The sequence below is a fragment of the Mauremys reevesii genome, linkage group 20 (genome assembly GCF_016161935.1).
Source record: "Mauremys reevesii isolate NIE-2019 linkage group 20, ASM1616193v1, whole genome shotgun sequence".
Taxonomy (NCBI): Eukaryota; Metazoa; Chordata; order Testudines; family Geoemydidae; genus Mauremys; species Mauremys reevesii.
Window position 1 is genome coordinate 15096235 of NC_052642.1, and position 17174 is coordinate 15113408.

The following is a 17174-nucleotide window of genomic DNA, read 5'->3' on the forward strand; positions in this document are numbered from 1 at the left end:
AACAAAATAATTTGTGGTTGAAGATCTAGCTTTAGATTTACAATAAAATCGAAGGAAATACATAGCTATATAGATAGATTATAGATAGATAATCTATGTATTCCCTTCAATCTTATTGTAAATCTAAATTGCAATCTCTATATATAATCTATTGTAATCTATCTATATATATATGTAGGTACTCATTTTGCTAAATTACAAAAGTAACCTTGCACATTGAAAGTGCCTTCCACTGGTCCTGTATGTATATTTTCTAATTGTTATGTATGAACAAAAGTTGTGGTGATTATTATACTAGTTTATGTATGTGCATGACAAAGCAGCTGTATTGGGGTATGCAACAAAATATAATGGCTAAAATATTCGTTGCTATAGAAGATGTTGGCTTTGAACGGTCACTTTACCTATTCAGGTCCCTAAGTGAGTGTTATCCACATTTTGCCTGTATTGACCTTGGTCTCTCACATATTTGGTGCCCTCTTTTATTTTGGTAAATTATTTACATTATAAATGCTGCATCAGTAGATGAAGGTTTGAGGAAATTCTGTTCTTGCTAAAGAAGTCAATTCTGCATCATATGAAGCCTCCTGCATTAGTCACTTTTGGTCTTTCCCCACATTTATTTTTGGTCAGAGTTTGGAGGTATTCACAGATCTCTGATAAATACCCTGGGTTTGGCTCATAGAAACTTATAGGAAACTCAAAGGTTATTTTTATCAGAAATATTATTTAGGATTACGGTAGGATTGCATCTAGTGGTTAGAAAAGTGGGCTGGAACTCAAGACTCCTGGGTTTTCTTCTGGCTTCTGTCACTGATTTTGTTTGCATTTGGGAAAATTTCTTAAACTCTCTGTTCTTCAGTTTACACATCTTTAAAATGAGTATTAAAAATCTAGTAAGGGCCATTATTACACATACTGTCATAGGGTGACTGGCCCTTTAAGGGGAGCTGTGCATAGCTTCATCTGTAACAGATCAGCTACCTCTCAGGTGAGACTGATCAGCTAAGGATCAGTTATAAAAGCCAGCAAGTGGGTTAGTTGAGGTAGAGTGCTGCTGGGAGCATGGAGGCTCTGATAGGAAGCTGCTGAGTGAAAAGAAAGGACTGGGTTTAGCTCTTGGATTTATGTTGAACTGTTTATTCTGAGGTTTTGTTGAGGATTGTTGATGTCATCAATGAATGAAGCCCTGAGAAAAAGAATCGGCATGACTTTAGGCATGGCACCAATCCTTCATGGGTTGGGGAGACAGGCCAGCGGCCTAAACTTGGTGGAGAATGCGGGCAGGCACTTGGCCCCTGGAACTGATAGGAAATTGAGGTAGCAAAAGAGAAAACAGCTATAGAAACAGAAGTGATAGCTGGCAAGGTTTATCTGAAGGAACCCTCTCTTGCTTTTTTTTACTGTGAAGAAACCGGATGGAGGAGATTGCCTGCCTGTTGGTGACACAACAGTAACTGACCTCCGTACTTCTCCTGGGTGGATAAAATCAGCTGGAGGCCCAATGCCAGTAACAAAAGCGGTTCCTGAAGTACCTTGAAAAGTGAGCTCCAGGGAGTCTTGCTGGTCCTTGAGAGGGTAGCTCAGGTAGGCCTGACCCTGGGTTGGTGAAGTTGGACCTAGAAGATGACCTGTGAGGTGTTCCTCCATACCTTTGTGCAAGTGGCCTGTGCTGCTACTTGGCAGGAGTCAACTTGGATGGCCAGAGTGGCATAATTTCTGTCCTGAGAGGCAGAGGCAACATAACAAGCCTTGAACAACAAGTGGTCTAGCTCATATCATGAGGTAACAGCAGCCAGACTGAGACTGACTCTGAAGGAATGTTGTCACTGGTTTTGGGTTAAATTGTTTCCACAGGGAGTACACCCATGTGTAAGTGGTGTAATTGTCGTGGCTTTGAAGATAAATTCCAAGGGTTGTGAAATCCTGCAAAACACACTGCAAGAACCTTTTACATTAAATTTTATGGGGGAAAAAAACAGTTAAATGGGACATTTTGCATAGCTCGAAGAGTAAGCCCTGCTTTAAACCACAAGAGAAGCCACTAATTATTGGTGAGTGAGAAGATGAGGAAATCCTCATTTTATGTGATATATGTTGGTGACAAAGGTAATGACACAGGTAGACATGCCCATTGACTCATTAAATTGAATGGTGAGACATTGCTAGACCTTAATTTTCCCTGTGTCATATATGGACAGCTAGTTATGACAATATTTGTGTCACAATAATTTATTCCCTATCTAGAGCTAGGTGAGTATTAATCCCATAGACCAGGTCCATGTAGGCATCTCTGAGCAGACTTTCTGATGTCTCTGTATTATTTCACCATACTGAGATGAATACACCACAGTGGGTGGGGTGACATTTTTGTCTCATGCCAACACCCATTTCTGTGGTGCATCAGCCAGAGGAAGCATACATTTGCCATTCTCTGTTCTGTTGAGTCTCCTCCAGTAAGGGGCACCAGCAGCAGGGACTAATATATGCTTTCAAGCAGGACACAATGTAGCAGTTAGAGAGACAGAGGCTTTCCAAAAGATAACATTTATGAATATTTTAAAGATACCAAGAGTGGCCTTCCTGAAAACAAGAGCATCGCTTTACAACAAAACCATTATGTCCCAACTATTGACGAAGAGATGTTATAGGGTAAAAATTGTTGGCCATAATTAAAAAGCATGGGAAAATGAAATGGAAAAGATGAATGATGGTCTTGTTGCTAAGCCACAGTACTCAGTGAGCTTTGTAGCACCACGGAGGATTGGCAAATCCAGATTCTAGCAAACTAAGAATGAGTTCCAACACTGAGGACCTGCAAATGGACCCAGTGTTGTGCAGTCTTCACCCGGCCTAGTGGAATTTTTGACCGAAGTGAGCTCATTTTCAAGTTCATAAAGAATGACAATCACATTACTTTCAATGTTTTGCATTTTGGTACAAATATTTCATAGCCCTCTATTCCACAGTGGTTATAGCCAAGGCTAGTGAGCCCTTGCTGTGTCATAAATGGCTCATGCAAACAAGAGTGTATTTCTTTCTTTCTTTGCCTTGATTGAACAGCTTGCATTTTGTGGCTAGGATCTTCTGTTTTTGTTTTTTTTTAAATCACGTGGTGATTCAGAATCTGCAAATTGTCTTTAAAGCTAAAGGACAAAGGTCCAGCTACAAATAGTGTTTCATTAGCTTATCAGTCCTATTTTATTGTTCTTGCACTAGCAAAGGACTTTATATAAACTTCGCTGCTCACCTTTGAAGTACAACTTTATCTAGCATCTGTAAATCTGGCTCATATGGTGAGTCACCATTCTTCTGCTGTCTCCTTTGTACTTTGGTGATGTGGTAAGCTCTTTTCTGCTACATTGCAAAGTTCAACCGCCTTTGGCACCAGTACTGGGGAATGTCATTCCTACAAATGTTGGAAGTATGTATTTATTTATTTATTGGTGACACCGTGAAATCTGGAAGCAAACATAGTGTCCTTGATGAAGCTTTTCATATTTAGTATAAACTGTGGACATTTATTTCCATACATTAAGAAATTCACTTAGTACATTCAGACATCTATCTACAGTTCTTATAAGGAACTAAAATCCCAACATAAGATAATATATACTATTTAAATAAGTTGCTGGTGGAAGTTCTCTTTCAATTATGCTTAAAAGAGCACTGTCAATGAATTTTAGGCCAAAACATAAACTTGTCAAAAAATGAGGGGAAAGGTGGGAGCATAGAAGATCTAACATGAATAAAAATGTTCATTTAACATTTCTACTAGCTGTGGGTATGACCTATGATGGGGTATACTTGTGCTAGTTGTGCTTATTTTGCATGTTACATCATAGTACATGTTAGTATCCAGATTTATATAATTTTTGTATGTTTTTGTACTTTCTGCTTCCTAATTTAAGAGCCCATGTACTTACCACAGAGCAATAGCCTCAGTAAAATCGAGTTCAGTATGTTTCAGCCATACAATTTTGCTGCCATCTCTGGCTTTGCTGAGGAAATTGGTGGTGCTCAACTTAGTTGCAAGAAGCAAATATCGTATCATGAACTTTCAACTGACATGTGGGATGACTAGATCAGTTTAGTAGGTAAAATATTTTTCAGTGGACTACCAGACCAATCAAAAAACTATCATAGGGACAGAAGCAATGTATCTTATATTTAACCATTCCCTGCAATAGCATACCTGCCAATATCCTCCAACAGAAAAAAGTAGATTTCTGATTTACCTGCACATTCATTTATTTCCATATATTAAGGCACTGTCCATTAGAAGCCCTGGTCTTCCCATTTTAAGGCAATGCTATAACAAACCCCAGTGTAGGGAGATAACTGCATGTGTTTGTGAGGAGACTGCAGTGTTTGACAGGTGCCCTATACAGTCCGTAATTCCAATACATAAGTAAAAATGAAAATCTTCCATTGCATATTTCCAAAATTATTCCTACTGCCTTTGCACTTTTTAGTTTTATAAAATAGAGTTAACACTATCAGTGATATGCAAAGCTCTGTTAATAAAAAGTACAGTAAAACCACATATATGCACACACATATCATAAACTACACCTCTACCTCGATATAATGCTGTCCTCAGGAGCCAAAAAATCTTACCTTGTTATAGGTGAAACCACGTTATATCAAACTTGCTTTGATCCCCTGGAGTGCGCAGCCCTGCCCCCCCACCCCCCCGCCATCTCTGGCTTTGCTGAGGAAATTGGAGCACTGATTTACTGTGTTATATCCGAATTCGTGTTATATCAGGTCACGTTATATCAAGGTAGAGGTGTAGTTAGGCTTTCAGTTCTACTTGTAAAATATATGTGCAATTATGCTGGTAATTTGGGCATGCAAATACTATGGAGGTACATGTAAATTAGGTAATCATAGCCTCAAATGGCTAATTTAGGTCATTTGTGGGCACAGATACACCTCTATCCTGATATAACGCAACCCGATAAAACATGAATTCGGATATAACGCGTTAAAGCAGTGCTCTGGAGGAGTGGGGGGTGTTTGCGAAGCTGTGCACTCTGGCAGGTCAAAGCAAGTTCGATATAAAGCGGTTTCACCTATAATGTGGTAAGATTTTTTGGCTCCCGAGGACAGCGTTATATCGGGGTAGAGGTGTACCTGATTTGCATAATAAAATCACTCAGTTGTGGAGCTAGCTTATTTAAAAATCAGACACCCACTGTCTGGATAGATAATTCCGTAATCCTAGCGTTATATCTCTGATCGCACGACAAGTGAAGTTCAATGTAATCTGAGCATTCTGAATAAAAGTTAGGAAGCAAGGAAGTACAAGTCTTCCTTGTATTTCAGTGACATCTTTTTCAATCAAACGTACACATTTAACAAGCACATGAATTCTAAATCATTTTAGTCAGAAAAAAACAGGAGTCCTTGTGGCACCTTAGAGACTAACAAATTTATGTGGTCATAAGCTTTCGTGGGCTAGAACCCACTTCATCAGATAAATGGAGTGGAAAATACAGTAGCAGGTATATATAAATAGTACATGAAAAGATGAGAGTTGCCTTACCAAGTGGGGAGGGGGGGTGTAAGTCTAATGAGACAATTCAATTAACAGTAGAATACCAAGGGAAGAAAAGATCACTTTTGTAGTGGTAATGAAGGTGGCCCATTTCAAACAGTTGACAAGAAGGTGTGAGTAACAGTAGGGGGAAAATTAGTATGGGGAAATTAGTTTTTACACAGCAGCTTGGCCAGCTTGTTATAAACAGTGATGTAAGGATGCATCATTAATTGTTTGTCATAAGAAAGAAGGTACTGTAACACTTACTAGTATGGGAGTAAAAAGTTTTGGAGGCAAATAATCCAAAGCATGTTAGCGTGAGGTCGTAGAATTAAAGGAGGGGAAAGCACAGGCTAATATCACAGCATTCTTAATCCATAGTTATCCCAGATTTGGATTGAAGTGCCTTCTGGGTTGTTTCTCCCCCGCCCACACCTTTTTTTTTTGTAAAGGTTCTTTTCATATTCTACTGTTGACCTTTGGTCACAGTGGTTTCCCCTTTAATAGGTCCAGGTTTAAAAGGAGATTTTTCTGTTGAATATATCTTTCTGTTGAATGAGTCTAAGACATCATTAAAAATACAGCGGATGTGTTGCATATTTTTTCATTCTTTAACTCGCACTGCTAATTATGGTAACTCATAATGTGTGTGTATTGCTACTGCGGCCGCCATCCGGAGTCCCTTGTAAATTAATTTCAGTGGGTTCCTTTCCTAGAAATAATAAAACAATGCAGGTGAAATTAAATGAAAATGTTTCAGGTTTATGTAATTATTATTCAGAAAAGGATAGTTTGTTTAAAAAATATTTGCTTTTCAATTCTAACACATTGCATTCACTCTGATATTAAAAGTTGTTGTCATGTTATTTTTAATCATTTTTATTATCTTTTATTTTATTGTTCATGTGCCTTAGGAATCTGAAATCTGCTGTCAAACGGAAATGTTCTTTCCTCCAATAGACTTTCAGCATACACACTGATTTGTTATTGCAGGGTTGCCAGGATGGCTATTAGCAATCATGTTTTAAAGCCAGGGACCACTATGCTAGACACTCTGCTAACACAGAGGTGGACATGGTCCCTGCCCTGAAGAGATTACAGTCTTCCAGTCATTCCCTGTGGTGTTGTGAACCCAGAGAGAACAAGGTAACGCTGGTGCAGGAGAACCAGAAAGATAAATTGACTGGGAGTGAAACTGATTAACTTAGTTCCAATGCTCTACCTGAGTGAAATGAGAAAACTGAAAACTAAATAAATACAATTCAATAATCTGAAGTGTTGCTAGTAAAATGGGCAAGGATATCTTGTTTATGTAGAAATAAATTTTATTTATGGAACAATGTTGCATAAAGTTTAAACTATATCCACTGTTGCAGTATAGTAGACCCGTAGACAATAATCAACTTTTCAGAATTGCTATATAACTGTCTTTCTTACTCTTCTCAGAAGCAGCACAGGGCTTAGCTGGCATAAAGACTGAATTGCTTCTTACCCCAGAGAAAGGTGATCTTTGCAGCTGAAGTCATTAGTAGTGTAACAGGAAATTCATGTTGCAGATTCTAAGATCTTCATGTAGCCTGGTGAGTAGCCCACCTGAGTGGCAATTTCTAACCTTTCTTATCTCCTAATTTTCTCAAATACAAATATTTATTGCCTGAGAATGAAGAGAAAAGGAATGCCCTTTTCCTGACCTTGAATGTCATCTATTGTTGTTTAGCAAATGCACCCGCTCCTATTGTAAAAGATTGATAGTCAATTGAAATATTAAGTATCTGCAAAATTTTGTAGAAAATAAAGGATAGCATTTTCGAAACCATTTCCTTGAAAAACAGTATTGTAAATATCATGTTGATTTATCACTTTAAGAAAGATTTGGGGTACTTTTCAAAAGAAATGGACCTGAACTAAAGTTTTACAGATCTGAATACCCCTGAATAGAGTCCCCCTAAAAATTTGTATAGTTCTCTTCTACTTCTGACATGAGTGTTATGGGCCTGACTAGCAGTTGTTACAGCTGTTTAAAATATGCAGCTAGTGTTCACTTCTCTTCTATAGAGGGTGGTTGTCAACTTTTTAAAAAATGGTTCCGATTAGGCTATTTTTCCTTCTAATCAAGATGTAGTATCTATGAGAATAGTGAAGGTTACTGTCTTGTCTGCCAAGAGCTAGGTCAGGGGTTCTCAAACTGGGGGTCAGGACCCCTCAGGGGGTCGTGAGGTTATTATGTGGGGGGTCACGAGCTGTCATCCTCCACCCCATACCCCGCTTCGCCGCCAGCATTTATAATGGTGTTAAATATATTGAAAAGTGTTTTTAATTTATAAAGGGGGGGTCGCACTCAGAGGCTTTCTATGTGAAAGGGGTCACCAGTACAAAAGTTTGAGAATCACTGAGCTAGGTGATTCACAATATGTTATGATTCACAAACATAGGACATGCCAAGCACAACCCTTATACAAATACACACAAAGACACACACACCCTAATGAAATTATACATTTGGCATTGCCTTAAAATGAAGGTTCCTGAAAATTAAAATGTTAATTAGTTATGCTGCTATTTGAATATCATACTAGCTACAAATTACATGCTTTGGTGGAATTTGGCCATTTTTTGTAGTGTATCCAATGGACAAACAGTAGTAAGCTTAGGTAGCCTTTTTCACTCGGGTTTGAATCTCTGGAGAACAGTTCTAATTAATATAACATTGCCGAAAACATGTGCTGAAGGAGGGCCTCTCTGAGGCACCAGCCGTCATTGTACGCCCTTTTTAATCAAATGAATTGAAAGTTGTAAAGGAAGAAAAAAATCCGAGTGCTTTAAGCCATTGTTTTTGCAGAAAATCTATGGAGTAAAAAGTCCAGTGGGAAAGAGAAAATCGCTGGTCTCAGTAATTTACCGTCAGAATGATAACAGCAATGGGAATGGGGGCTTATTACAAATACAAGGCTATGGAGGAAACTAAGTTGGCTGCCTGGGAGAGACAGAGATAGAGATAAAAAATCTTAAAGTCTATTACAGAAATGTTTCTCCTAAGGCAACTGGGGGAATTATTGGCTTATGTTTATTGTAATTCTCTCATCCTCCAGATACATTTTCCCAGCATTAGATTGAACATTAAAAAAAAGTCTTATAGAAGAGCAAATTGGGGGAGAAAAAACAAACAAAGAAGTCTTTCTGATACATTCTTTTGAATGTGAGAATCTAGATAAAGGATTGTTTTCCTAGCTACATAAATCATCTGAGACTGTACTGAAAATGGGCTCATAACTTGAGTGGTACTGTGAAGAAAGAGAGTAGTTGACTGACTCCCCTGATATGTTTCTTTATGGTCTAGCACTTTAAATGGATAGAAAAGGCACTTTAGACCTTCTCTAGTGAGTGAAATGATTTTACTAGACTTTCTAGTTTTACTTTTATATTTACAGAGGTGGCAAAAGCCACGGTACCTCATGGATTCAATAGTTCAAGGGCAGAGATTATAAATGATCGTGGCAACTAAATAAGCTCATTCTAATTTGTTCTAGTTCAAACCAAAATTTCTGTTACTCAAATAAATAACATTAGGAAAAGGGAGCAATCCTGTTGAATACCACCAGCGAACAGGAATGCAGGATCAGATAGGTTTGGGAGTATTGTCTAGCAATTAACATGTGAACTAGTGTGATAAATGTGATCATGGTTCCATGAGGTTCCTTTGGAGGATAGGATTAAAATTCAAAATGATTTGGACAAACTGGAGAAATGGTCTGAAGTAAATAGGATGAAATTCAATAAGGACAAATGCAAAGTGCTCCACTTAGGAAGGAACAAACAGTTGCACACCTACAAAATGGAAAATGACTGCCTAGGAAGGAGTACTGCGGAAAGGGATCTTGAGGTGATAATGGATCACAAGCTAAATATGAGCTAACAGTGTAACGCTGTTGCAAAAAAAGCAAACATCATTCTGGGATGTATTAGCAGGAGTATTGTAAGCAAGACACAAGAAGTAATTCTTCCACTCTACTCCGCGCAGGTTAGGCTTCAGCTGGAGTATTGTGTTCAGTTCTGGGTGCCGCATTTCAGGAAAGATGTGGACAAATTGGAGAAAGTCCAGAGAGGATCAACAAAAATGATGAAAGGTCTAGAAAACATGACCTATGAGGGAAGGTTGAAAAAATTGGGTTTGTTAAGTCTGGAGAAGAGAAGACAGAGAGGGGACTTGATAACAGTTTTCAAGTATATAAAAGGATGTTACAAGGAGGAGGCAGAAAAAATTGTTGCTCTTAACCTCTGAGGATAAGACAAGAAGCAATGAGCTTAAATTGCAGCAAGGGGGGGTTAGGTTGGACATTAGGAAAAATTGTCAGAGTGGTTAAGCACTGGAATAAATTGCCTAGGCAGGTTGTGAAATCTCCATCATTGGGGCTTTTAAGAGCAGGTTGGACAAACACCTGTCAGGGATGGTAGATAATATTTAGTCCTGCCTTGAGTGTAGAGGGACTGGACTAGATGAGGTCCCTTCCCATTCTATGATTCTATGCCTTGATCTGCTAATGCCTGTGTTACTTTGGGCAAGTCTTTTAACCTCTTTGTACCTCACTTTCCTCACCTGTAAAAAAGCTTAAATATTTGGTTCACGTTTATAAAAGCAAGTTTGTTTCCATGCTTTGATAGACAGCACCATAGAAATTAACAAAGTGTTGAAAAGTTCTTTTAGAAATCAGTGACAAAACTCCTGTTGACTGTGGTAGACAGAGCCATTAACTAATTGGTCTCTGCTTCAATTTTTTTTATAGTGGGACTTCAACACGAATACACATTCTACTGGCTCAAATGCTTTCTCAGCATCAAGTCCTAAATGTCTGATTTACCACAATCAATAACCTTACTATCTCAATATATATAATTATAAAGAGAGACATTAAAATATGCAAAATGTTTGGCCCTGATAAAAGAACCCTTTGGATTGATTCTAAGGATGAAATTCTCCTTGGTTCTATATTGTATCCTCTGTACTCTGGTATAGCTACCATCAGTGGTAGGCAGTAGTTAGAATATTTATTACATAGTTTCAGTTTATAAGTATTAAAGATATTATTAAGTGGGTAATAGTGAGACTGTCTCAGATAGTTTCAATATATTTGTGTTCGATACATTATTGAATAAATTGAGAGAGACATGGTGTGGTGGTCTCAGCAGCAGAATTAACACTATGAACAACAGAATTCTAACCTCATTTGTTTGTCCAGTGGTGATGCACAGCTATAACTAGGGACAATATTTGACACTAAAATTATAAAAATTACAGAGGGGTATTGTGATTAGGCCTAATTCACTACTGTTTGTAAAAGCATATTCAGATCCTTGGTTGGAAATTGTTATAATACATAAGGAGAGTTCTTATTTAGAAATGTCTGATTAAGAGGCAGGTTTAATAATTCTTCAGAAATAGGAATCAACTACTCTTGGGTTCCTTTATAGAATCCCAGTGGGATACATTGGGCTTGGAGAATTTTCTCTGTCCCCATTTTCAGGCTTCCTCATGTTATCTGTAGTCTCTTCTTTATCTTGTATGGCAGCTTTTTCATTAAACAGGCTCTGTGAAAGCTATATTAAATTAGATCATTTTTGACATTTTACAGCACAAGACAATACAAAATCTTTCCTGAGCTTTCTGATGGGTTACAAAGTATAGGATTTATTGATGTCATATGTATTGACTGAAGGCATCCAATATAGAGTACACGTCTAAAATGTATTTATTGAGCTGCACTTTTCTTTCTTTGTTTTAAGAATTAGTTTTCCATTTTAAAGAGGTGTTTGGAAAAACCAAAAACAACCAAAGAGGTAGAGCCTGACAAGTCAGAGAATGAGAATTATGTAAATATGAAGAGTATGTATCATCTCTTCAGTTGCAAAGTCATTTCTCCCAATATAGATCTTGCTTTGGATTCTGGATATACGATTCAATTATTTTACCGATTTGTGACATTGAGTCGGGGAATGTAGAGAACTCATCAAACAGGTGATGTGCAGCACAACTTTGAAAGATATATCTTCCATTTTGGATAGAGTTGGAAACTCTGCTTTAAAGATGTTATTGTGTTTGTGAGAAGTGACTAATTGACAGAAGAAGTGCAAGAAACAACTCTAGGGGAAACTAGTTTGACAATAAGGCACCTAGTAAGAAATTTAATTATGACCATCATGAGTAGTAACACAAGCAGGGAACACAATCGGCTCTGTCCAGGAGACCAGCACAAGACTTACACATCTCTTAAATCCCATCCTGAGAGCTTGTTTCTGAAGCATGAATGTACATAATTGCCCTTGGCCATCTGCCCTAGAGTGATTCAGACAAGAAGTCAGACAGGCCAGAGAGTGCTGCTAGGATCTATCTAGATGAGTTAAGAAAAACCCAACAATTATAAAAGTGAAATCTGTTTTTCCCTTACAACCTTGCTTGCCATTTGTGAGAAATAATGTGACTTTCAAACAGCCCAACCCTGTACCACGGAAGACAATTTATGTCAGTTTTGCCATTGACTTTCACGTTACCAGGATTGGGCTCTAAGTGAGAAATCCTAATGTAATAGTCCAAATGCTGATAAATGCCTTTAGCCAATCCAAGCAACAGCAAGATTTCTTTTTTTTTAAACTGTCTTTATTTAGAAAGTTTTAGCAAGTGTACAAATCCCAGCTATGTAAAATCACAGACAATACACTAATAATTACAACAGTGAGCTTTTGTTTAGAGAAACAGTATACTATAATACAATCAGATCTCTCTATTTAATAGGGTGTTACTATAATACAGAGTGAGCATCTTTATACTACCCCTGACATGTCATTTCTAGTGGTTTTATTACATTGAGTGAATTCTCTGATTATACATAATTAACAAACCAGGCATGTCTATCAAATGTTAATAGTAAAAAAATTGGACGGGTGAGCTGGATTTTTTGCAGGCAAATGTACTTTGAGCATTGAATAAATGGTAACCGAATGTCTAAGTATCTCTTTGTGCTCTGACTATTTTGCTGGGTACGTAATTGCTGCATTCATTTTTCCATAACAACCACCTCTCATAGTTTTGAGCCATTCATCTAGAGTAAGACTAACAAGATTTTCATTTGAGAGAATGAGACCACACCCTCAAAACTGGGAGGACCATTTTTTCTTGTTGGACAACCAGATTTGAAGTCTTAGATGCCTGCAAACAAATTATCAAGAAAAAAACCTCCCTGCCTGATACTCAGGAGTTTCTGACTGAAAGCCCCACTCAGTCCATTAGAGTATGTTACCTACTAGATCATTACATGTGCCCCCTTAGGTACATGATACAGATCACCTTTTTTCAAGGTTTCATGGAATTTTTTCCTATGAGTTAGTCCTTTTGTGCCCCAATTAATTATGTTTGTCTCCTCTGTGATTTGTTTGGTACTCAGAAATCAAACATAATCTATTTTAGATTTTTCTATGGTGTCCGCTGCTGTAATGTCTAAGCACTAGTCTAAAGGGATGACCTAAATCTGAATGGTTTCAGAGTGGTAGCCATGTTAGTCTGTATCAGCAAAAGCAACAAGGAGTCCTTGTGGCACCTTAGAGACTAACAAATTTATTTGGGCATAAGCTTTCAGGGGCCAGAACCCACTTCATCGGATGCATGAAGTGAAAAATACAGGAGCAGGTATAAATACATGAAAGGATGGGGGTTGCTTTACCAAGTGTGAGGTCAGTGAAGACGAGGACATTCAGGGATCATCCTAGTTCTCACAGAGCATAATGTTTTCTGGCTATCTTAAATAGTTGTCCTGCAGTAGTACTACATTATGCTAGGCAGAATCCTGTACACTTAATGAGGTGCTTTAATCCCTATATTCTAGGAAAAGACCTTGATAGCATTATCAGTCATTACTTACACATACAGTATCTATTATAGTGTATAGATCTATTCTTGTACCACTAGGTCAGTTAAATGAAAACAAACTCCTAAAGTGATCTGCAGCTTTGTGTGTGCATGCTCCTGGCTCAGTGACTGCCAGAGAACACCAGAGACAAGAAGCCACTACTGAGCTGGGCTGTGAGGGGGCAATATTGGGTCTGATCCTGTAAGATGCTGAGCGCCCACAGCTCTCACTGAAGCCAATGGAAATTGCAAGTGCTCAGCACCTCTCATGGTCAGTACTAGCAGCAGCTACATCAGATAATAGTCTGTACACGCTACCATAGGCGCTGACTTCCCCTCTTTTCCTGTGGGTGCTCTACACCCCCCTCTACCACTGGCCATACCCCCACTCCACCCCTTCCATGAGGCCCCACCCCTGCCTGCCTCTTCTCATCCCTTCCCTGCCCCCATTCCAACCCCTTCCCCAAATCCCCACCCTGGCCTCACCTCTTCCCCACCTTCTCCCCTGAGTGCGCCATGTTCCCACTCCTCCCTGCCTCCCAGAGCATTCCAGTGCTGCCAAACAGGTGTTTGGCGGCAGCCGGGCGGGAATCGCTTGGGAGGTAGGTGGAAGAGTGGGGGCGTGGCACACTCAGGGGAGGAGGAGGAGGTGGGGCAGGGGGTGAGAGGAGCTTGGCTGCCAGTTGGTGCAGAGCACCCACTAATTTTTCCCAGAGTTGGCACCTATGCACGCTACTGAAATAGTCCTAAATGTTGATTGAAAGTTTCAATCTCCCCTCTTTGCCCCACAATTGCTGCCATCATTGTCCACGACAGTGAACCTTTAAATCCTGTTAGATAAAAGCAACAAGAATCCCACTGACATGTAAGGTGGAGGAAATAAACTACTCGTAGTGCTAAATGTCATGCTTGGAAATGAGCCTTGCACGTGTTCAGCAGCCCTTTACCAGTTGAAGATTAAAAAATAATGTGAGGGGATGCATCACCAGTCAGAAAAATAGAAAGCACTCTCCTCTCAAAAAGAGCTGAGCCAGCTGAAAGCACTGGGAGGATCTCTGGGCCAGTGAGCTGTTACCTAGTAGCTTAGCAGTTCAGTCTCTGGGAGATACAGTCACAGAGCACAGGAGAGCAATAGACAGCTGTAGCTTGATATTTTGGCACCTGAAAGAGAGAATTAAATAAAATCACTGGCTTTTAAAAAAAAATTAAAATTTGTGTGCTCCCATCAGCTGTGAGGCATAAAAGAGAGCAAATTCAAGTCAAACAAGACTGTAAAGCCCCCAAACCAGCCTTGTGGCATGGGATTTACCATACAGGTGTGGCTAGAGTGGCCAGTGGTAGTATGGCTGCTGGGGGAATCCTGCTCCCAGATAGGAAGGGGGCCCATCTATATGGCTAGAACATCCATTTCTATCAGATCCTTGGGATCTGCGTGGCTTGGATTCCTGACTCATCTACAGACCCTTGATTCCCTCACCTATGAAAGGAACATTTGTAGCGAACTCTGCAAGGTGCATGTTGTGATGAGCTTGTAAGTTGTATTCATTCTGCTTACCCACTAAATATCAAGGCCTAGATCTTCCAGTCTGTCCAAACTGCAATAAGTGCAAGACCAGGGGATGGAGCTTTATGCATCTCAAATGCCAGAGCTGGCTGAGGATTAGGCCAGCCCCCCATCAGAGCTGCTTCTAATTATGACCAACTGATCACAGCTTCCAAGGGGCCATTTCAAAAGCTGGGGACTGCGGAAGCATAGGGACTACGGCTGCTGTGTGCTGTGAATTCTCATAGGCAAAGGCAATCTTATGTGGTTTGGATCTTCCAGCTTTATAATTCTTTTGTGATGCCAGAGGAGGCTCAGGAGCCGGCCCATAATTAACAAAATTCAATGCTGGTATAACTTTTTTACTTTAGTGGAGTTACAGAGGGCATTAATTTGGCCTGATAGGATGATATTTAAGCCTTGCATTTCTTCAGCAGGAAAATCATCAAGCACAGAAAAAACAGAAGTGAGAGAGTCTCTTGGTCGCTTCTAAGAAATAATTTAAAGCATGTATGACAGCATTTTTCCTGGTACAGGTCTGCATAGTAGAGAGACATTGCTCAAAGGTAGGCATAGAAGCTGCCAATATATGCTCTCTCAATGGCAATAATTGATTCTGATACCTTCTCAAGTGTAGATCAAAGAAAATCATACATTTGACTGAAATAAGGACATTTTTAACTGGGAAGGCATCCTAGCTTTACTAATTTAATACGGCTACTTAAAATAGTTTCTCCTACCTTCAAACTAGAAAAAGAATCTTTCTCTAATTATGGCTGTATTAAGATAAGTGACAAAAAAGCTACAAAGGATAAGTAGGCTAATTCCAGGGAAGCATAGGGACTTGGAAGCTCACACAGCCACTGTACTTTGTAAAAAGGTGATAGCACTTTATTTAAATGTCTTCTTGTGAAATCTAACTTGAACTTAGGTATGTTATAGGTGAGTAAAAGCATTTGTTTTTCACCTCTGTTGTGCTGTCTATGACTTGGATACTGTGCCTATGACAAAAGAGTAAAAGGGATATTTAAAATGACAAATCAGCAATGGAACTAAAGTTTCTTTCTTTCTTTCTTTCACATATGCTTTCAATAAACTATATTAATATACATATATAAAATTAAGTAACAATAAATTTACACAGAGAGAGAGAGAATATCCATGAACTGAACTGGTCATAACAGACTGATGACAGTCTTCAAATATGTTGATGTGATAGGTCTGTTATAAAGAGGATGGCAATCAATTGTTCTCCATGTCCACTGAAGGTAATATGAGAAGTAATCAGCTTAATCTACAGCAAGGGAGATTTAGGTTAGATATTAGGAAAAACATTCTAACCATAAGGATAGTTAAGTACTAGAATAGGTTACCAAGGGAATTATGGAATCCCTGTCACGGGAGGTTTTTAAGAACAGGTTAGACAAACACCACTCAGGGATGGTCCAGGAGGGATACTTGGTGCTGCCTTAGTGCAAGGGGCTAGACTGATTGACCTCTCAAAGTCCTTTGCAGCACTATGATTCTATTATTTTATAAATATCCAGAAAATTGGACCAAATTTTGTAATTTCTTTCTTATATGAAAAGAAACCCTCCCAGGATTAACCACATCTGCTAAGCCAATATGCTATTTTTCAATATACATTTTAAAGCTAATAACTTCTTAGTTGCTAAGCTAGCCCTCAATGAAAATTTCCCAGGTGCTATCATTATTTGAGATGAATTACTTAGATGTGCAATATGCTTCTTTTAATTAGTTTTAACTTTTGTAAAATCAAAAGACAAAAACACTCCATATCTAGAGCAAAAACCCTCACTTGTTTGATATCAACAGAGATATGCCATTTTATACCAGCTGAGAATCTGGCTCCCTAGAAAAAACAGTTTCTCTGCACTGATTGGTACATTTTCCATTGACTAGTCAGTGGAAAGTCTTCCATTGCCTTCAATGGGACAAGAAGCTAGAAGAAACAAATTAATCTCTGGTTAATATTAATGAAGTTACACCAGAGATGAATTTGACCCTATATATTTCAACCAGCAATTTAATTTTTGTACAAAGATTGCAATTAACAAAGTACATTATTTTCAAACCCACGTTAATGAACAGAAAAACCTGATATTAGCTATTAATTATATTAGTAGGCAAAATTTAAAATACCACAATACCTCATCATAACACACTTGTAA

At 38.7% G+C, this 17174-nt stretch overlaps 1 long non-coding RNA gene across 2 annotated transcripts in view; it reads left to right on the plus strand.

The window, feature by feature from the left end:
• Nucleotides 1-17174, plus strand: part of LOC120387329 — a 67130-nt gene that overhangs the window by 7390 nt on the left and 42566 nt on the right. The window contains exons 2-3 of one of the 2 annotated variants that reach the window (XR_005590122.1): nucleotides 6539-6691; nucleotides 6992-7125. This is a non-coding gene — a long non-coding RNA (uncharacterized LOC120387329). The remainder of the gene's footprint in view (nucleotides 1-6538; nucleotides 6692-6991; nucleotides 7126-17174) is intronic. The other variant, XR_005590121.1, reaches the window with a different exon arrangement.